This window comes from Oryctolagus cuniculus, chromosome 2, assembly GCF_964237555.1.
Source record: "Oryctolagus cuniculus chromosome 2, mOryCun1.1, whole genome shotgun sequence".
NCBI lineage: Eukaryota > Metazoa > Chordata > Mammalia > Lagomorpha > Leporidae > Oryctolagus > Oryctolagus cuniculus.
The window spans coordinates 169656067-169678560 of record NC_091433.1 but is presented as its reverse complement, the minus strand read 5'-3'; the positions used below and the strand labels follow the sequence as shown (position 1 = coordinate 169678560).

The following is a 22494-nucleotide window of genomic DNA, read 5'->3' as shown; positions in this document are numbered from 1 at the left end:
CTTGCATACAATGTGTTCATGTCTCTTAAATATGTTTACCCAGTAGTGGGACTGCTGGCCCCTATGGCAAGTCCATTTCTAGTTTTTTAAGAAATCTTCATACTGTTTTCCACAGTGGCTGCAGTAATTTACATTCCCACTGACAATGATTTCCCACATCCTGGCCAGCACTTGTTGCTTTCTGTCTTTTGGATAATTGCCATTCTGATAGGGGTGAGATAATGTGTCATTGTGGTGTTGATTTGCATATCCCTGGTGGCAGGTAATGTACAGCAGTTTTTCATATATTTATTCATGTATTCTGCTATAAAAAAAGAAATTCTAATATTTGCATAAAAATGGATGCATCTGGAGGACATCACGTTGAGTGAAATAAGCCAGACACAGAAAGACAAATATCACATGTTCTGTCTAATGTGTGGGAGCGAAAATTAAGAAAGAAAACAAAAGCAAGATAGAAATGCCTATGTGTGTCAGTAGTGCTGCAAATATAGTTTTATCAAACTTTGTTTTATATCTTTTTCAAACAAATGATTAAGAATGATATACTGTTATAGTTTTCGTGATCTGTGATTATTTTAAAATTTACTGTGCATGAGTGAAATCATCATCTTTTTATCTGATTATTGTTCATAGCCCTTGCCTGTTTTCCTGCTGAGCTATGGTCTACTTTTTACTTGTTGAGCTTTTGATTTAGTGGAGTGTTAAGCCTTTGACTATAACATAAATTAAAAATGTTATCTCAAAAGTTAAAAAAAAAGAAAGGAGGAGGGAAGAAAGGAAGTACTATATTAGAATTGTATCTATGAACTACATTAAATCTGTTCTAGTTATATTAATACCACAATAAAATTATTTTTAAGATTTATTTATTTAAAGGCAGTAACAGAGAGATCTTCTATCCAGTGGTTAACTCCTCAAATGCTGGTTCATTCCCCCAAATGCCAGCAGTGGGGGGGGGGGGGGGGCTGGGTCAGATTGAATCTAGGAAACAGATCTCCCAGGTGGGTGGCCAGGACTCCAGCACTTGAGCCATCATCTGCTGCCTCCCTGGTGCTCTAACAAGAAGCTGGAGCAGAGGATGGAGTAAGGAGGACTTGAATCAGGCACTCTGATACGCAGTGCATAACCAGCGGCAGCTTCACCTGCTGGGCCCAGGATTTCAGTTATCTACTACCTTGTTGTAGTGTAGGTGAAGCAAGCTGACATTTACTGCTCACTTAGGATCCATACGCTTTGCACGTCATTTAATCTTCAAAAATTTCCTCTGGGATTTGGGCATTATTCTGAGTTAGAAACTGAGACATAGGGAGTGTAACTTTCCCAAGATGCCAAAGATAAGTCTAACCAAGATCACAGTTCCAAGCTACCTGTGGTCTTTAAAAAAAATTATATATGTATAAAGTGTTACTAATGCAAATATTATCTAGTTAGAAGCAAAGGTGATATGTTTTGTTAGAGCAAATCAAAATAATTAATATTAATTTGCTTTTATTTAATTGAAGAAGTTGGTTATCCAATCTGTTTGTCTTACTGTTAGGTTTATATTTCATAAAAATACTTCTTTAGGGGCTGGCACCGTGGCGCAGTAGGTTAATCCTCCACCTTCTGCGCCAGCATCCCATATGGGCGTTGGTCTAGTCCCGGCTGCCCCTCTTCCAATCCAGCTCTCTGCAATGGCCTGGGAAGCCTTAGAGGATGGCCCAAGTGCTTGGGCCCCTGCACCCACATGGGAGACTGGGAAGAAGCACCTGGCTCCTAGCTTCAGATCGGCACAGCTCTGGCCGTTGCAGCCATCTGGGGAGTGAACCAACAGAAGGAAGACCTCTCTGTCTCTCTTGCTCCTTCTCAATGTCTATAACTCTACCTCTCAAATAAATAAATAATACCTTTAAAAAAATGCTTTAGAAGTGGAAGTGAAAATTTGCAAATAATCACTTACTATCTCACTTTGCAAAATAAAATGGGCAGTTCTTCCAATAATTGCTTGAGACTTTTGTGTTTTCCCATGTTGGTCTGGCTGGGTGATCAGCAAGTTTTTTCATGCTGAGTGTATCCAATGGTTCTTCCTGTCACTTCCGCTGATGGACAGTCGGTAACACCAAGTCCTGGCTCACTGTGGTCTCAGGAGGATATTTACAAAGCAGTGTTAGAATATTTTGGCAAAGATTCTGGAGTGAAAAAAATCACAGAAAATTCTATTCCATGCTGCCTCAACAAAGTACTGGTAAATTACACTACAGAGTTTGACTCATAAAATAATAGGATTTTGTGCAGTGTAATCTATTAGAATTGCTTTTTGAGAGAAAATCTTCATTTCCTTTGTGATTTTTAATTGGTCAATAAGTGAAATAGGGCTTTCTCAGATTACATATGACAACTCAGGTTTCCTGCACCCTTGAAGCTTAATGATTTCATTATCCTAACATTTTTCAAAAGGAAGCCATTCAACATCGAATTACTTGTGCGTTCTGCATTGTTCTTCCAAGCTAATGTCTTCTCCGTTTACAAAGCCCGTTTAACATTAAAGTGATTAATAACTAGAATTACATTATTTCCCTCAACTCAGTCAGCTGATGTCCTGAAGCAGCTTTCACTAATGTGAGCTCAGCAACAAAGAATCAACTGTGCACAAGTTAATTTGAGGAGCTTTCAGATAACTACCCTCCAAATTGGTTTTTTTCCCCCTCTACTGGTACTGCAATTATCTTTTCAAAGGAATGATTTATTACATATCCACACATGGAGCTCTAAAACCTGCCTCACTACCCTCCACGTTATGGAATTGTTAGAATTTGCTTCATTTATCGTAACAAACAATGTTTCCTGGTGAATCTATAACGACTTTTGTCATTTGATTATTACGATAAAGCACTGATGTAGAACTAAAATTAAATTAAATAATACCTTGTGGAAATGAAAATAAGAACTCTTACTTTCATGTTGCTTTTCTCTGAAACTTAGACCCATTTTTGAGTCTTCTGCTCCTGCCTATCTTTGCCATGAGACAAGTGTGCTCTTTGTTCTTAAAATGTTAGTTCTAGAACTCAGTTTTAAAAATTGAATTTGGTTCTGAAAGTACTTTTGTTTGTTCGGTTAAATCTTTTATTAAAAAGCAAATTCCTCTTTCAACAAACTAAAACTCATTTGCCAGCTTACAGGTATAAAATTAATATTTTCTACATTTTTATCTTATGACCAGTATGATTAGCCATGCCAAAATATGTAAGTAACTAGGGGATATCTATATTTCTGTAAGCTACTGCATAGCTATTCTGTTTTCATAGATGATTTTGAAAAATTTTAAAAATCTACAAACATTGATGGAGCAGTCTTAACCTATCAACTGAAAATATGCACTAAATAATGAGTAAGTGCTTGTTCCTGTCCTTAGAATTTAGTGTAATTAAATTAGTTTGAATCAGCAGGATGCAATTTGCTTTAATCACTCTTGCTCTTGCAAACTAGCCTGTTAAAGGCTATATGAAAGAGCTGTCCGCATAGCTTTCTTTTAGTGTCATTTTATTGACACTGGTTGTTCTGTTTAATGAGATTAATTTGCAGAATGGATATCTTCGGGCACAATAATACTCATTACCAGTCTTCTCTGTAGGGCCCCTTTTAGGCAGAAAGCTCCCCAACCAGATTTTATTTGGGAAACACAAAAGGTAGTGCACACTTTTCCAGGGGCATAGCTCTGTTATTAAATGGGACTTAGCCGTCTTGATCAATATTCCACGTAAGTCCTGTATGCAGGTTACGAAGAGTTGTCTGGAGTGTAGCTTGCATTTCAGACCCCTTGAGGATTAAGAAAATCATTATTGAGTGTGAACTACAGTGTGATGAGTGGGTATAGGAAGACTGGCCTTTGAGTGCTTTGAGAAAAGTATACAAATGAGGAAAAGTGAAGGCGGGAACCTCAAGAAAACCCGCTTGGCCAGAGAGGAGATGTGGTCTACAGCACAGTGCTGGGTTAAAGCAGATGGGTAAGCTGACATGAAGTGATTCATTCAGAGTGGTAAGGCAAGGCTCTTAGGACTCGGTACGTGTACCACTTGAATGCAATTAGTTGTGAGCTTTGATACATGCTGGGAAAACAATGATTGGATTTATGCTGCTTTTAATATGGTGCTATGGAAAAAATATTATTCATGGCATTTGTTAAAGAACAGGAAGGCAGACTTTATTCAGGAAGACTATTAGAATAAGGGCCACTGTGGGTTTTTTCTGTGGAGGAGAGAGGTTGGTTTCAGCTCTGAATACCAGGAAAAAGTGGGAATGTATGGCTAGGGGCTGGAGGTTGGAGTGCTATGCCAGTGAGTGGGAAATTACTCCAAGGAAACACCAGGGATATGGGGGAATTTTGGCTAAACTAACCTAACAGTTTTCTTGCGGAAAGCGTGTCATAATGATCAGACATCACTTTGGGGATGGTAGAAGAGGAATCCAATCAGATACCAAGAGCAGGGGATTTTAGCTATCTTGACTCAGCATGATTCTTGCTAACATTGGAAAAAGCAGTGGTGATCCCAGAAACCTAAAGACAGTTCAGAGATAGGTAATGGAATTTGGCCAAGGATAGAATCTTTGTCAGTAGAAACATTCAAAGGCCCCTCTGACAACCTCTTGCATATTTGAAAGAAGATGGATTTGTGCCTTAGCATGAGTCATCATTTTATATTTATTGTCAAAGGCATAGTTAAGGGAAATACAGAATGCTCTCCTCCTATGCAGTTAATTTTCTAATACTTGATCAGTTTTGGCATTCAGCATTGCTTTTATCCTGTGCTTTCTAATTGTCTTTTTTTTTTTTTTTGAGTTAAAGGAGAATTTTTTGAGATAAAATACAGACACCCAATTAAATTGGACTTTCAGATAAATAAAATAATTTGGGATATATGTACACCAAACGGTATTTGTTTACCTGAAATTCAAGTTTCATTGGGTGTCCTGTGTTCTTACTTGGTAAATGTGCTTTTTGAAGCTATATCCTTTAATGGTTTTTTATATACTTATGTGTCTGAAAATATTTTTCACTTACTCTATAATGAGCGAAGTCATGTGAGCAATTCTAGGTTGACAGTTGTTTTCTGAAAGTACTTTGAGTACATTTTCCCAGTGTTTCTCACTTCTGTCTGAGTCATCTTCCTTTGTAGATAATCTATTTTTTGAGATCATCTCTTAATTCTTTGTAGTTTTATCTTGATGTGTCTATATTTATCTATTTTATTCTGTAGGGTGAAATATGAAACTCATGTCCTTTCTTGAAATTTGAAGTCTCTAGTTGTTAATCTTTATGTGTTGCTTCTCCATAATGCTTTTATGCCAAAGCTCCTGTTACACAAAGATTGGAGCCTTTTTTCCCCATGTCTCTTAAAAAGTCTTTAATGCTTTTTTTATTCTCGTGTTATTTCTGCATTTTGAATGAATATATCAATCCCACCTCCTAGTTTTCTAATTCCTCCTCTACTTACCCATCTGTGACATTTTTAAGAATGTTTTTCATTTCCAAGATTATTTTTTGTAGCTACCTGTTCTTGTGTTAGATTTTCACTTTTAAAAATGTATCCTTTCATTTAACTTCTAAACCATGCTAAAAATGTTTAAAGAATCTTTGTGAGATCTTTTCATAAATTATTTCCATCTGGAGAATTTTTGTTGCAATCATTGACTTCAGTTGCTCTCATAGCAAACTAGCTGTAGAACTTTTAGCTAAGTGTGCAGGCTCATTATGAATCTGAAGCTTATTTTTATACCTTCTACTCCTTACCTTTTCCTAACAATTTTATAGAAACTCCCACTTGGTGATATCCCCTTTTTTAATATCAGTAAATTTACTTTGTGATCATTGTTGGCACCCCACCTTTTGGGTCTATTTCTCTAGCTTTTATTGAATGCCTGTTTAGTATGAGCCACTGTATCGGGTGCTTTGAGCAACACCTTGTGAACTGAGTTTCATTAATAATGAAACTGAATTTTCAGATTCAAAGAAGTGAAGCAATGAGAGATCACATAGCTGAAGAGTGTTACAGTATGTGAAGACTGGGCTCTTCTCTGTGCTGCTAAAGTTTTTTTTTCCCCCCAAGGAAACCTTTTATTTAATGAGTACAAATTTCTTAAGTACAACTTTAGGAATATAGTGATTCCTCCCACCATACCCACCCTCCCACCTCCACCCTCACCCCACCTCCTCCTTCCTCTCTCATTCCCAGTCTCATTCTCCATTAAGGAAAAAAAGTAAAATAAAATAACAACAGCAACAACAAAAAACTGTTCCTTGACAGTCACAACAAGGCTGTTCAAGTCATTGCTTCTCAAAGTGTCAATTTCACTTCTACAGATTTCCTTTTAGGTTCTATATTAGTTACCACAGGTCAGCAAGAACATATGGTATTTGTCACTTTGGGACTGGTTTATTTCACTAAGTATGACATTTTCCAGATTCATCCATTTTGTTGCAAATGACCAGATTTCATTTTTTTTACCACTATGTAGTATTCTATAGTGTACATATCCCATAATTTCTTTATCCAGTCTTCAGTTTACAGACATTTAGGTTAATTCCTATTGTGAATTGAGCTGCAATAAACATAAGGGTGAAGATAACTCTTTCATTTGTCAGTTTCGAGTCCCTTGGGTAAATTCCCAGGAGTGGGATGGCTGGGTCCTGTGGTAGGTCTATATTCAGATTTCTGAGATATATCCAAACTGATTTCCATAGTGGTTTTTTTTTTTTTTTTTTGACAGGCAGAGTTAGACAGTGAGATAGACAGAGAGAAAGGTCTTCCCAGGTCTTCCATCCTCTGGTTCATCCCCCAAATGGCCGCTACGGCCGATGCGCTGCAGCCGGTGTGCTGCGCCGATCTGAAGCCAGGAGCCTGATGCTTCCTCCTGGTCTCCCATGTGGATGCAGGGCCCAAGCACTTGGGCCATCCTCCCGGGCCACAGCAGAGAGCTGTACTGGAAGAGGAGCAACAGGGACAGAATCCGGCGCCCCAACCGGGACTAGAACCTGGTGTGCCGGTGCCGCAGGTAGAGGATTAGCCAAGTGAGCCGCAGCGCCAGCCCCCATAGTGGTTTTACCAGTTACATTCCCACCAACAGTGGGTTAGTGTACCTTTTTACCCACCTCCTTGCCAGCGTTTGTTGTTTGTTGATTTCTGTATGAAAGCCATTCTGACTTGGGTAAGGTGGAAGCTCGTTGTGGTGGAAGCACCCAATACGGTGGCTCATACTAAATAGGCATTCAATAAAAGCTAGAGAAATAGACCCAGAAGGTGGGGTGCCAACAATGATTACAAAGTAAATTTATTGATATTAAAAAACCAACTCTGATCATATTTAGAGAAGGCCACAGTCAAAGTGGAAGTTCTCTCTTCCCTTCAGAGAAAGGTACCTCCTTCTTTGATGGCCCATTCTTTCCTCTGGGATCTCACTCACAGAGATCTTTCATTTAGTTCATTTTTTTTTTTTTTGCCACAGTCTCTTGACTTTCCATGCCTGAGAAACTTTCATGGGCATTTTAGCCAGATCTGAATGCCTTAGACTCTGATTCTGAGGCCAGAGTGCTGTTTAGGACATCTGCCATTCTATGAGTCTGCTGTATAACCTGCTTCCCATGTTGGATCTTTCTCTCCTTTTTAATTCTATCAGGTATTATTAGCAGACACTAGTCATGTTTATGTGATCTCTTTGACACTTAATCCTATCATTATGATCAATTATGAACTGAAACTGATCACTTTGACTAGTGAGATGACATTGGTACATGCCACCTTGATGGGATTGAATTGGAATCCCTGGCATGTTTCTAACTCTACTATCAGGGGTATGTCTGAGCGAGCATGTGCCGAACTGTACATCTCCTCCCTCTGTTATTCCCACTCTTAAATTTAACAGGGATCACTTTTCAGTTAAATTTAAATGCCTAAGAATAATTATGTATTAAAGAGTTCAACCAATGGTATTAAGTAGAACAAAATACTAAAAGGAATAAAATAGTAAGTTGTTTCTCAACAGTCAGGACAAGGGCTGATCAAGTCAGTGTTTCTCATAGTGTCCATTTCACTTCAATAGGTTTCCTTTTAGGTGCTCAGTTAGTTGTCACCAATCAGGGAGAACATATGGTATTTGTCCCTGTGGGACTGGCTTATTTCACTCAGCATGATGTTTTCCAGCTTCCTCCATTTTGTTGTAAATGACCAGACTTCATTTTTTTTTATTGCTGTATAGTATTCTATAGAGTACATATCCCATAATTTCTTTATCCAGCATCCTATTGAGTGGGGAAGAGTTGGAAACATTCCTACTGAGATCCAGAACTGGCCAAAGATGTCCACTCTCCCCATTGCTGTTCAATATAATCCAGGAAGTTTTAGCCAGAGCCATTAGGCAAGAAAAAGAAATCAAAGGGATACAAATTGGGAAAGAGGAAGTCAAACTATCCTTATTTGCAAATGACATGATTCTATATACAGGGGATCCAAAAGACTCCATCAAGAGACTACTGGAATTCACAAAAGAATAGGTAAAGTAGCAGGATATAAAGTCAATACACAAAAATCAACAGCCTTCATATATACAGAAAATGCCATGGCAGAGAAAGAACTTTTTTTGAAAAAATTATTTATATCTTTGAAAGTCAGAGTTACACAGAGAGAGGAGAGGCAGAGAGAGAGAGAGAGGTCTTCCATCCGATGGTCCACTCCCCAATTGGCCGCGATGGCCGGAGCTGTGCCGCTCCAAAGCCAGGAGCCAGGAGTTTCCTCTGGGTCTTGCAAGTGGGTGCAAGGGCCCAAGGACTTGGGCCATCCTCCAGTGCTTTCCCAGGCCATAACAGAGAGCTGGATTGGAAGTGGAGCAGCTGGGACCAGAACCGGCGCCCAAATGGGATGCTGGTGCTTCAGGCCGGCGTGTTAACTTGCTGACCCCGAGAAAGAATTTCTAAGATCAATCCCATTCACAATAGCTACAAAAAAAAAAAAAAATACCTTGGAATAAATTTAATCGAGGATGTCAAAGATCTTTATGATGAGAATTACAAAACATTAAAGAAATAGAAGAAGATAGAAAAAAAATGGAAAAATCTTCCATGTTCATTGATTGGAAGAATCAAGATCAAAATGCCCATCCTTCCAAAAGCAATTTTACAGATTCAATGTGATACCAATCAAAATACCAAAGACAGTCTTCTCAGATGTAGAAAAATGATTTGAAATAACACAGGAGACCTCGAATAGGTAAAGCAATCTTATACAACAAAATTAAAGCTGGAGGCATCACAATACCAGATTTCAAGACATACTACAAGGCGTTAATAATCACAGCAACCTGTTACTGGTACAAAAACAATTGAATAGACCAATGGAACAGAATAAAAACTCCAGAAATCAATCCAATCATCTATAACCCACATATAATTGACCAAGGAGCTAAAACCAATCTCTGGAGCAAGGACAATCTCTTCAACAAATGGTGATGGGAAAACTGGATTTCTGGATGTAGAAGTATGAAGCAGACCCTCTACACAAAAATCCATTACACAAAAATCCACTCAAAATGGATTAAATACCTAAATCTACTACCTCATACCATCAAATTATTAGAGAACATTGGGGAAACCCTGCAAGACATGGGCACAGGCAAAGACTTCTTGGTAAAGATCACAGAGGCAGAGGCAAGCAAAGCCAAAATGGGATTACTTCAAATTGAGAAGCTTCTATATGGCAAAAGAAACATCAAAGTAAAGAGGCAACAGACAGAATGGGAGAAATTATTTGTAAATTATGCAACTGATAAAGGATTAATAACCAGAATATCAAAGAGATCAAGAAACTCCACAGCAACAACATAGACAACCCAGTGAAGAAATGGGCAAAAGACTTAAAGATATTTTTCAAAAGAGGAAATCTGGTCCTGGCCTTTTCTTTGTTGGGAGGGTCTTTATTACTGATTGAACTTCTGTCTTGACAATGGGTCTGATTAGGTTTTCTGTGTCTTCATGGCTCAATTTAAGTAGGCTGTATGTGTCCAAGAATCTGTTTCTTCTTGGTTTCCCACTTTGTTTGCATACAGCTCTTTGTAGTAATTTATGATGATTCTTTTTGTTTCTGTGGTGTCTGTTATATTTCCTTTTTCATCCCTGATTTCATTGGTTTATATCTTCTCTTTCCTTTTAATGGTTAGTTGGGCCAATGGTGTGTCAATTTTATTTTTTCAAAAAGCCTGTTCGTTTTGCTGATCTTTTGTGTTTTTTAATTCAATTTTGTTGATTTCTTTTCTAATATTAATTATTTCTTTTCTCCTTCTAGTTTTGGGTTTGGTTTGCTGTTTTTCTAGATTTTTGAGAGGCATTGATAGCTCATTTATTTGGTGCCTTTCCAATTTATTGATATAGGCATTGATTGCTATAAACTTTCCTCTTAACATTGCTTTTGCTGTATCCCATAAGTTTTGATATGTTTTATTGTCATCTTCATTTGTTTCCAAAATTTTTTTTATTTTTCTTTTGATTTCTTCTATGACCCACTATTAATTCAGGAATTAAGTGTTTGCATATGTTCTAGAGATTCCAGATTGCTGATTTCCAGCTTCATTACATTATGTTCTGAGAATATGCATGGTATGATTTCGATTTTTTTCAATTTGCTGAGACTTGCTTTATGACCTAGCATGTGGTCAATCCTAGAAAAGGTTCCATGTACTGGTGAGAAGAATGTGTATTCTGCAACTGTGGGATGAAAAGTTCTGTAGATATTTGTTAGGTCTGTTTACTCTATAGTGTTGATTAACTCTGTTGTTTCTTTGCTAATATTCTGCCTGGTTGATCTGTCCATTGTTGAAAGTAGAGTATTGAAATCTCCCACTACTATGTTATTTCAGTCCTTGTCTCCCTTTAGATACCTTAACAATTCTTTTAAATAGTTAGGTGGCCTGTAATTAGGTGCATATATGTTTATAATAGTTACATCTTCCTGTTGAATTGATCCCTTATTCATTACATAGTGTCCTTTGTCTGTTTTAACAGTTTTTGTGTTAAACTCTATTTTGCCTATTAAGATGGCTACACCAGCTCTTTTTTGGTTTCTCTTAGCATGAAATATCTTTTTCCATAGATTCAGTCTGCATGCATCTTTGTTAGTGAGATGTGTTTCTTGTAGGCAGCAAATGTTTTTTTTAATCTATTCAGCCATTTTGTGTCTTTTAACCAGAGAGTTAAGGCTGTTTACATTCAAGGTGACTATTGATAAGTAATGACTTTGCCCTACCATTTTTCCATAAATACTCCTATTTTTTACTTTTGATTTCCTTTGTACTTTTACTGAGAGATTTCCTTCCTTTACCTTCTTCTATAGTGATGACCATGATTTTGTGTTTGTGTGTGCAACACATCCTTAAATATCTTCTGCAGGGCTAGACAGGTGGTAACAAGTTCTTTCAGTTTCTGTTTGTCATGGAAGGTCTTTATTTTACCTTCGTTCATAAATGAGAGCTTTGCAGGTTATAGTATTCTGGGTTGACAGTTTTTTTCTCTTAATCCTTGGACTATATCTTGCCATTCTCTCCTAGCCTATAGGGTTTCTGATGAGAAATCTGCTGTGAATCCAATTGGAGATCCTCTGAAAGTAACCTGCATTTCTCTCATGCACATTTTGGAATCTTCTTTATATTTTACTGTGGAGAATTTCATTACAATGTGTTGTGGTGAAGATCTTTTCTGGTCATGTCTGTTAGGAGTTCTTTTGCATCTTGTATTTGGATGTCTCTTTCTTTCTCCAAATTGGAGGATTCTTCTGTTATAATTTCACTAAAAAGGCCTTCTAACCCTTTCTCTTTCCACACCTTCAGGATCTCCCAGAACCTGTATATAGAGTCATATAGTATTCTGTATATCCCAACAGTGTTTTTTAGTTTTCTAATGTTTTTTCTTGTGTTTCTTCTGACTGTATAATTTCTTGTACTTTGTCTTCTAAGTCGAATATTCTTTCTTTTGCTTCACTGATTCTATTGTTAATTCTCTCCACTATTTTTTATTTTTTGAATTCTTCATGTCCAAGATTTAATTTTGATTTCTCTTTAAGATCTCAGTTTCATGGAAGAAATTTTCTTTCATGTCATGTATGGATTTCATTAGTTTGTGCATTTGCTTCTGATTACTTCTAAGTAATTCTATGATCAATGTTTTGAATTCCATTTCTGGCGTCTCATCTTCACAATATAGTATTGAAGTGTTGTGTTCTTTTGGGGGTGTCATGTTGTCTTTATTCTTGTTTCTTGTATTGGTGCATTTGTTATTCAGCATTTGTGGAGATACTTGTTGGTTTCTTCTTTTTTCACTGTGGTGGCTTTTATCTTTGCACTATGTCTGAGTGGATTAGTGGAGCAACTGCTTTCAAGGAATAACTAGAGTCGTGTGCTGGGTGTGGCCATGGAGCTCTGTTCAGTGCTCCAGGGTAGAGGGCGTGTCTGATGTGACCTACCCAGCTGGTAAATCCTTCCCTCCCTCCCTCCCTCCCTTCCTTCCTTCCTTCCTTCCTTTTCTTTCTTTTCTTCCTGTCTCCCTCCCTTCCTTTTCTTCCTTCCTTCCTCTCCTCTCCTCTCCCCTCCCCTCCCCTCCCCTCCCCTCCCTCCTCTCCTTTTTTTTCTTCTCTCTTTTTCTTCTTCTTTTCAGAGAGGTTTCTTCTTATCTGTTAGCATAGACGCAGCTGAGCTCCCCTCCTCAAAGGAGATCAGTGCCTGGGTGCTAGCCCAGGTAAGTATATTATTCAACTTCTCTGCTGGAAGGACCACACAAAGGTTCTGTGCAGTCCTTAGTGTAAGCTCAGATTGCCTAGTAGTGTCCCTTGCCAGGTAACCAGGGAGCCCTGAGCGTGTGGAGCCTCCCACAGTGACTGCCCAGAGTCCCAGCCACACCCTGAGTGCTGGGCTCAGAACTGAGCTGGTGCCACTATTACGTATGACCAAAATGGCGCCTGCTCTCTGTCAGCTTGTTACAGAATGCCTTTGCAGGATGATCAAGGAGAGAGAAAATGTGCCCCCTCTTTGTTTCTTCTCCTCTAGTTTGATGGGTACACTACCAACCACAGGGCTCCAAGCTGGGTTCCCTCTAGGCTCTTCCTGCAGCTTTTTCACCAGTGGCTTGCACTGCTGCAGTGTGGCCTCACCTCCCTCTTCAGCGCTGGTATGGAGGCTCTCAGCTGCTGGAGTCCGAAATTGCCCGTGTCCCCGCCCTCCACGTAGGTCCACTGTACCCCTCCAATCTGTGTAGAGTTCCCTCTGATGTCCCTAACTCTTCCCTGAGCCTGTGCTCTTTCCACTTTTTAAAAACTGTCTTCTCCTAGACTTGAGCACCAAGTTCCCTCCCTACTGCAACATCTTAATCCAACCCTGATGAAAATATTTCAATTTTTTTACCTCATTTTTTCCTGAAACAACCACAGCTACTTTTTACAGGTAGGCACATGAGCACTGAAAGCCTTGTTTAATAAATGACAGTGCTGGGAATGATATTAGATGTTACCTGAAACCATTGAGACTGCTCTGTTAGGTACTTTCAATAGTCTGCTTTTGAATCACAGAATTCTCTGAATTTCATTTTTTATTTTTTATAACAGATACTCTTATTTTAAATAGATCTGCTCTGTAGTTAAAGTCAATTTTCTCTCATTCTGTCCGTAAGCCTGTGCACCTCTTTCTCATTTTTATCCTGAAGTCTTGTACAAGCAGCCTGTTTATGGTCCTACAGATATTAGTTTGTTTTTTAAAAGCTAGATTGCCTTTGAATTTGGAGACACTTGCCACCTTAGATCACTCCTCTCCCCATTCCCTATCATTTAGCAATTTCTTAGTAAAATAGTCATGTATTGTCTGTCCTGCTTCTCTTGGGGTGCTTGCAGTTTTGCTGCATTGGGACAAATGTAGATGATCTTCTATCTGTGTTCAGCTGATGGTTGGATGGGCCATGTTGGTTTCTGAGGGGTGCCTTGACTCTCTTCTACAAGGTCTCTCGTGCATAAGTCAACCAGCTTGGATTGTTCTTGTGATGTTCTAAGAGACAGAGTAGAGGCACTTGGAATTGACATGCTGTCCCTTCCACTGTAACCCAGGGCATGGAGAAAGTCACATGGTTAACTTAATTTCAGGGGTTGGGAAAACAGACTCTACCACTTTGTGGGAGAAGCTACAAAGTCACACAGCAAAGAGAATGGATACAAAGAGAGGAGGAGAGTGGAGCTATTTGTACTTATTTCTTTAAAAGGTTTTTATTTTTTATTTTGTCTTATTTTATTTGAAAGGCAATGAAAGAGAGAGAGAGAGAGAGAGAGAGATCTTCTATCTGCTGGTTTGTTCCCCAAATGCCTGCAACAGCTGGGGCTGGGCCAGCGTGAAGCCAGCAACTCAACCCAGGTCTCCCATATGCCTGACAGGCACACAAATTCTTGAACCATCATCTACTGATTCCCAGAGTGTGCATTAGCAGCAAGCTGATTTGGAAGTGGTAGAGCTGGGACTTGAACCAGGCACTCCAATATGGAATATGAACATCTCAAGTGGCATCTTTAAATGCTGCCCAAATGTCCACCTGAGCCATGTTTATTATCAGTCTGCTTTACTCTTCACTTGATCTTAGCCAAAAAGCCAAGAAGCGGCAGTTTGCTATACTCTTATGGTTTATACTAACTTAGTAAGTAAGCGTGGATTTTGCTTTAGAAAAATATATGAAATGAAGTTCTTAAATTTTATTATTGTGAGGTCATTGTGCATCTAAACTTGAGAGCCATATGAAAAAAGTATTTGTTAAAAAAAACCATAATTCTAGCTATTGTATTAGAAATGAATAAATTTTTAACTCAGCTTTTTGTCAGAGTGTCACTTATATATAGAATAATGCACAAATCATAGGGAGTATAATTAGCATGAGTAAATAGCTCACAAAGCGATCACACCGTGTAGCTGAGAGCTCAAGAAGCAGAATGTTACCCGTACCCTAGGATTCCTCCGTTTGTCCTTTCGCAAGCTTTACCTTCTCCCTCTTTTCCAGATATAATCAGAACTCTGACTCTTACAAACACAGATCAGCTTTGTCACTGTGAACCTTCAAGTCATCCAGTATATGTTCTTATTTCACTCAATGGTGCATGGTCAATACAGTTGCAGTATTGAGGATTCTGGCTGGTGGAGTGCTAATGTCTGTTGATGTTTTCATTAAAATCTTTTCAGTGCCTTTCCCCAATCCTTCATCATATTCTTCTCTGACTTCTCTGTTCATTTTGCATTGCTTTTCAGTTACAGCTTTGTCCTTACAGTTTCCATTATTTCTATTATTTTAAAGGAAGTGTATACTTATTTCTCTCTAGAAAGAAATAGGAAAAGTACATGAGAGAAATGTGGGTATAAAGATGAAACTTAGAATACATTGTTCTTGCTTTGTATTGAGGAAGTAAGAGAGTCTGTCAACCAGATTGGATCATTCAGTTCTTTAGCATATAAGGGGCTGGCGCTGTGGTGCAGTGGGTTAAGCCTCTGCCTGCCTGCAGTGCCAGTATCCTATATGGGTGTCGGTTCGTGTCCCAGCTGCTCCACTTCTGATCCAGGTCTCTGCCTATAGCCTGGGAAAGCAGTAGAAGATGGTCAAAGTGCATGGGCCTCTGCACCCCAGATGAAGCTCCTGGCTCTTGGCTTCAGATACGTCTGGCACTAGCTGATGTGGCCATTTAAGGAGTGTACCAATGGGTGAAAGACCTTTGTCTCTCCTTCTCTGTATCTATAGCTCTACCTCTCAAATAAGATCTTAAAGAAATTGAACATTCTTTTGGTTAAGTCTACCAGAGAATCATCATAATGTCCTACTGTATTTAGTGTCTTAATCCCACAAATTCTAGGGTACTTTTTTTTTTAAAGATTTATTGTATTTATTTGAAAGACAGAGTTACAAAGAGAGGTAGAGACAGAGAGAGAGATCTTCCATCCTGTGGTTCACTCCCCAGATGGCCGCAACAGCTGGAACTGTGCCAGTCTGAAGCCAGGAGCCAGGAGCTTCTTCCATGTTTCACACGTGGGGGCAGGGGCCCAAGGGCTTGGGCCGTCTTCTACTGCTTTCCTAGGCCATAGCAAAGAGCTGGATCAGTAGAGGAGCAGCCGGGACTAGAACCGGCACTCATATGGGATGACGGCGCTTCAGGACAAGGCTTTAACCCACTGCGCCACAGTGCTGGCCCCTCTAGGGTACTTAATATGATGCCATGTCCTAGTTTTTCAAAACCCGTTAATTCATTGTTTTTCATCTACTTGGAAGGCAGAATGAGAGAAAGAGAGAGCTCTCTTATCTGCTGGCTCACTCCCCAGGCAGGGCTGTGCCAGGCTGAAGCTAGGAGCCAGGAATTCCACCTAGGTCTCCTGCATGAGCCACAGGGACCTAAGTAGTTTGTCCATCATCTGCTGCCTCCCAGGCATGAAAACAGGAAGCTGGATTGGAAGAAGTGGTGCCAGAACTCAAACTGATATGGGCTGAGGGTATCTGAAGCAGCAGCTTAACTCACTGCACCACAATGCTTAGCCCCAACTCCTCCGCTGTAGTTGTAGGAATCAATAGGTATTGTGCTGATTGGAAGGTGCTGCTTTACTTCCTGGGCATCTTAGAACCTCTATTGCAGTTCGTAGTCGAAACAGGTACAGTATTTTCATGAACAATTTAAACGAGTTTTGATCTGGACCTGATCAAAATTGGAAAATCATTAGAACCCATTCATTTGCACTTTAGAATTGTTTTCTTGGTACATCCTCTTATTATGCTGTATCACTGGGCTAGGATTCAAAAGGGAAGTGTGTGTTTTTATTTTATTCAGGTTTCCTCAGGAAAGACAGTGTTGAAGTGAGTCATTAACACCTTGTATTTCCCAGTAGCTCTTGGACCTTAATCTCGGGAGCTGTAAAAATCGGTGGGAAGAGGGCTGTTGTGTCTTGAGCGATGAGGAGAGCCCATAGTGGGTTCCTGTTGCTGTGAGTGTTTCCAGGAGGAATTTCTGTAGTGTGTGCAGGCTGTGGTCAGAGCTGCAAGGCCAGCTGAGTGTGTGTGTGTGTGAAGACAATGTCTTCCATGTGTAACACACATGGATCCAGAAGTAAACACAAGCTGTTCTCTGGGCTCTGATAACTCTTTTGCTCTGTTGCCCCGAAGACAGAAGGATGGAGAGGAAGGGAGTTGCTCACACAGTGCTTTGATGGCTTCCCGTGAGTCTGCTCACTGGGCCCACCCTAGGGTGGATTATTATTTTATCAAGGGTGCTGCAGGCGAGGAGGGGAGGCTCTGGCTGCAGTGAGGCCTCGATGGAAAAAACATAACATCAGAGAGACCCGTGCAGTGGCTTCCAGGGCAGCTGGAGGAAGCAGCACTCACAGGATGTTCTCCACACACCACCAGTTTGGAGGGTGTTAATAGACTCTGTATGTGAAAGCAGGGTTCCTACAGCTAAGCATGTAGGAAAAGCCAAGTCAGAAAACCAAGAGTCCTTGACAGAGAACTTCCTGGATCTTACCTGTGTAGCGTATGTGAGAACAGCAGTGCATCTCAAACATGTGTGGCCACAGAATCCCTCTGTTAGCAGAACTCTCCCAAATCCTGTGTTTTGTGCAAAATACCTTGGATAAGATTGCTCTAGAATGTTGGTCTTCATGGCTTTAGCTCACTTATCTCCTAGAATAATTTTTGGAAAGCTTACATTTTTAAGCTGACATTTAATGTTATAAATTTTAAAAAAATCAAATGAATAATGTAGATTCATTTGTGGCATACTTATATTAGATGGGTGCTTTCAGTTGGCTCCTTCAGCTAATGCACATTGTCTTCTATGTAGCCTGATTGGCAAAGCTGGGCCTCCTTTTGAATAAAAAAAAAAAGTCTTATCACCGTTCCTGAAACTGCCCTTCAGCGGTTACATGTTGTGAATTGTTGATTCATTCAATGCATGTGAGAATTTTACATTATGAGGCAGTGTAGTTAGAAAGATCCTGGCTGGGTGAGAGGTATGCCTTGACCCAATAAGAAGGAGATGAAAGGGGAAAACAGAAAAGGAAAAGGGGCTAATGTGTTCCTAGGCAAATCATTTCAAGAGGAAACATTTGAAGGCCAAAATCCAGAAACTGATTGTCTTAAGAGGATCCAAGCCTGTGTGCCTTATGAAGTGTCTTCAGGTGGCAACACTGGGTATATGCACCTCCGAAAAACTGCGTCTTTGTAAAGCTTAAGAAATACTGAGCTTCCTTGCTAGTCAGATTGTCTGGCTGGGCTTGGAACAGTATTTATCTCAAGAGATACTGTTTCTGCTGTCAAGTGGAAGTCATACATTGAATTCTGACATGGAATGTCTGACCATCAGCAAAAGCTGAATCTCCAGAAAGTTTCATGTTTTTATATAGTGAAAAGATTTTCCTGCACTGTTCTCACCTTATGCCTAACTCTGGCTGGTCACTGAGCATGCCTGATTTCCTGCATAAATCCACGTCACAAAGAAGACAGTAAATTATTACTCACTTTGTTAGACGTACATGCTTTCCTATTAGGAGAATAGACGAGTAGAAGTATATTTATATCCCCAAAGGGCACTTATGCTATTCATAATACATTATGCATTAAATGTCATACTTTATTTATTCCTTGGCCTTTTCAACCCTAGCAACTGGCAGATTGTTTTTAAGTCAGAATAATTCCCAGTAACCTTGGGAATTCAATGGTTCTGCCTAATTGTGTTAAAGGAGAGGAAACTGGGATCAAAAGAAATAAATGATTTGCTCTATATAACAAATTTAGCATGCCAATTAACCTAAAAGTTCGGTCTTAGTGGGATAGTTATTTCATTAGATTACTCATGCCCCTTAATCTTTTTTAAAAATACGACTTGGGACAAAATTATCTCTACAAAAGGATAATAGCTATGATTATACCATTTCTGCTGAAGATAGAATCCCATAGTTTTCCAGAGAAATTTTGTAGTCTACAGAGGGAGGAAGATGCATAAATTCATGCTTCTTCTGTTTTTGTTTGTTAAACTAAGTGCTAAAACAATTTTATGTAAATCAGAATACATGAAGGAAGTTTGGCTGACCCTATAAAGTGTGAACCTTCTGAGGCATTATTAGTCAAATATGTTATTAATAAAATTATCACTTTAATAATCAAAACAAAAAGCTTTTGATTTTTAAAAAATAAAATAGCTCAGCCTCAGGAATTGAAGTCTAAATGGAATTATAATTCCCAACTTGCCAGTCATGTTCCATACGGTTGTTAAATGTTGGCCTGTTGTCATCTTCCCAATGCGTCTCCCCAGTGTCTCAAATCCAGATAGAACATGTTCATTTTAATCCATGTTTTATTAACGTGTTTGTAAATCTCTAATTGTCTTCTGTTTTGAAAGATCTTAAAGATTTTTACCACCTCTGAAAGTTATTTAGACAGTTGCTCATGTTTCTTATTAATTTCTGAGGTTTTCATTTAAAATTCATGTGGGATAAGCATTTTGTTTTGTATTTCCTTCTGACACAAAAGATATAAACTATCTAGTCTCCTCTAATCTTCTCAGGAACAAAGCTAGGAATGGAAGAAGGAAGTTGGCAAAAAAAAAAGCTGATTTTTAGATATGAAAGTTTGTTTATAAGTGTTCACTATTGAAGAATGGAATGCTTTTCACATTTTAATTTGTGAGTTGTTGAAACTTGAAGGTGATTTGTCACAAAAATGAGAATTCCACCCCTCAGTAGATACTCGGAGTAATGAGTACTGAGATCTAACAAACTACATCTATAGAAGGATCCTCACAGAGCGCTGGTACTCAGAGCCCCAAATTGGAAGGAACTCAGTTGTCTATCAGTGGTAGAATGGCTAAGTTGATTTTGATATTCCCATACAACAAAATAAAGCAGTAAAAAAATGAATTCCTGCACTTACAACAATATTGATGAATCTGGTAGGCATGACAATGAGCAACAGAAGTCACAAAGAATGTGTGCTTCCCTTTATGTGAAGTACAAGAGCAGGCAAGACCAGTTCATGCTAAGAGTCCAAATAGTAGAAAGCTGTAGGGGACAGGATTACTGAATGGGGAGGGGCACAAGCGGCCTTCTGAGGTGGTGGTCTGGGTTAATCGTGATCTGGGTGATGGTTCCACAGTATATATACACACTCAGGTCTGCGTACTGTACACAACACACACACACACACACACAAAACTCCGTCTAGCTGTATACTTAAGATGGATATGCTTGGGTGTGTATGCAGTCATGTATTGCTTAACAGTGGGGCTGCATTGTGAGAAATGTGTCCTTGGGCCATTTCATCTTCATGCAAGCGTGTTCATGTGCACCTACACAAACCTCAACAGTGTAAGTCCATCACCAGATGTGGCCTCTCGGGGCATTCAAGAGACATGGTACACACAAGGTGTGCGAGGCTACTGCTACCAGAACATGGCATTTGTTTTTCAGTAAACATGTTGAAATTAGCAGACAGGGTGTGTTCTAAAATAACAATGAAATGTGTAGTAGAAAAATACATAAGGCAGTAACCTAGTCATTTATTGTCAAGTGTTATGTGCCTTGCATAGTAGTATGTGCCATGGTCGCATGAGGCTAGAGACGGTATGTTGTTTACGTTAGCATCACTACAAATGTGATTAGTGCCTCTGGCTATCCTGGGACAACAGCTATGATGTTACTAGGTGATCGGAAGTTTCAGCTCCGTTATAATCTTATGGGACTGCCATTACAAACACCATCCATCACTGACTGAAACAATGTTATGCAGTGCATGACTATAAATTGCGGAAACTTAAAAATTAGAAACTTGGTTTAGAACTTGATTAGAACCAATTAGAGGGGCCATTGCTGTGGTGTAGTAGGTTAAGCCTCCACCTGGGCACCGGCATCCCAAATGAGTACTGGTTCGAGTCCTGGATGCTCCACTTCTGATCCAGCTCCCTGCTAACGACCTGGGAAGGCAGTGGAAGATGCCTTAGGTACTTGGGCCCCTGCACCAGATGGAAGACCTGGGTGGAGACCTAATCAGAATAGGACAGTAGGAAGAGTCTCTCACAAATCTGCTTCTTTGTGGATTTTCTTGTTCCTTTTTGTCTGTACCTATAGGTTTGTCTGGTGGTTCTAGTCTTAATTCCTGTCCTCGGTTTTCCCATGGCATCATGATCAAGGCAGTGAGCAATGTTGAGGAGAGTTGAGGGGGAGGCATTGGAAGAGAGCACAAGATTGTGACTGTAAATCTGTCAGAGGGAGGGGGAACCTCCACCCTAACCTGGCGGCCAGCAGCAAGATGAGGTGATACTGATAAGGGACCCTCCTAGCAAGGAAAGTTCTGGGTTGCAGGAGGTGACACAGAATGCGTAGTAGTGCAACCGGTGCACAAGCGTGCAGGCTGTCCAGGGGAAGATGGTGTTAATCACCCTGCCCAGGTAGGGCCTTTAGGGGAAGGGTTTTCTCCTCTTCTCTCAGGGTGGAGGGACGTGGATGCCTTTCTCTTATCTTCTAGAGTTGTGCTGTCCAGTCAAGCATCATGCCTTGTCAGTTGCTCTTTAAAAAAAAAAAGTGCATTCCTTACCGTCTGATGATCCTCACCGTCAGCACGCCAGCTTGCCGCAGCCTCCTACGTGCCCTGCTGCTTCAGTGGCCAGACTTTGAGTGTCTTCTCCTCAGGCATATGCTGGCCAGGTGAATTTTCCCAGAGCCTGCTTTTGATTACCTCTCTCTGCTGCTCAGAAACTTTTAGCATAGCCCTCGGTTCTCAAAAAATTGATTACAAACCTTGCCTGGCTTTTACCAGCTCTGTTTCCAACTATGTACCTTCCAGAGAGTTCTTTTCTAGCCAGTGGTTTGACTCACCATTTCCTGAGCCCCTTCCCCTGGCCAGTCTCTGCGCTCATGCTTCAGCGTTCACCCACGGAAAACATTCCTTCTCTTCCTTGCCTGTCCGCCTAACTCCTCTCCAGACGGCAAGACCCTGAAGACATCTCGCTTTTTGCACAGTACTGCAGGCTTTCCTACCTGCAGCTTCCCTTCGTGGCTTGGATCATCTTTTATAGGCAGTTTGAACTTTGTCGAGTTCATGACCGTTCTTCTGTTTGTGATAACTTGGACTGCTTTTCACTACTTTAGTTTTTCCATGCATTTGTAAGGATGCCAGGGCCTCAGGTGAGGGTTCTTGCCCCACCTGTGAGCTGTGTTATGTTGAACTTGTCCTCGCGCTAAAAATGCAAGTGATCTGGAGCCCAGAAGTTTCCGTCAGTTTGGTTCACTAGTAAATCCTCTCCGCCTAACACAAGGACCTGGCATATAACAAATATTACAAAATGAATATTTGTTAAAAAAAATTGTAAGTGTTCAATACATTGTCACTGGTTTGAGATGAGGTCATTTCTACCTACTGTACCTTTTTTTTTTTTTTACTGTAACTGAGAGATTATCCTAGTGAAAAAGAAAATGAATGCAATTTAGAGG

At 39.9% G+C, this 22494-nt stretch overlaps 1 protein-coding gene across 15 annotated transcripts in view; it reads left to right on the top strand.

The window, feature by feature from the left end:
• LTBP1 (latent transforming growth factor beta binding protein 1) overlaps positions 1 to 22494 on the top strand; it is a 445461-nt gene that overhangs the window by 276522 nt on the left and 146445 nt on the right. The window lies entirely within an intron of this gene.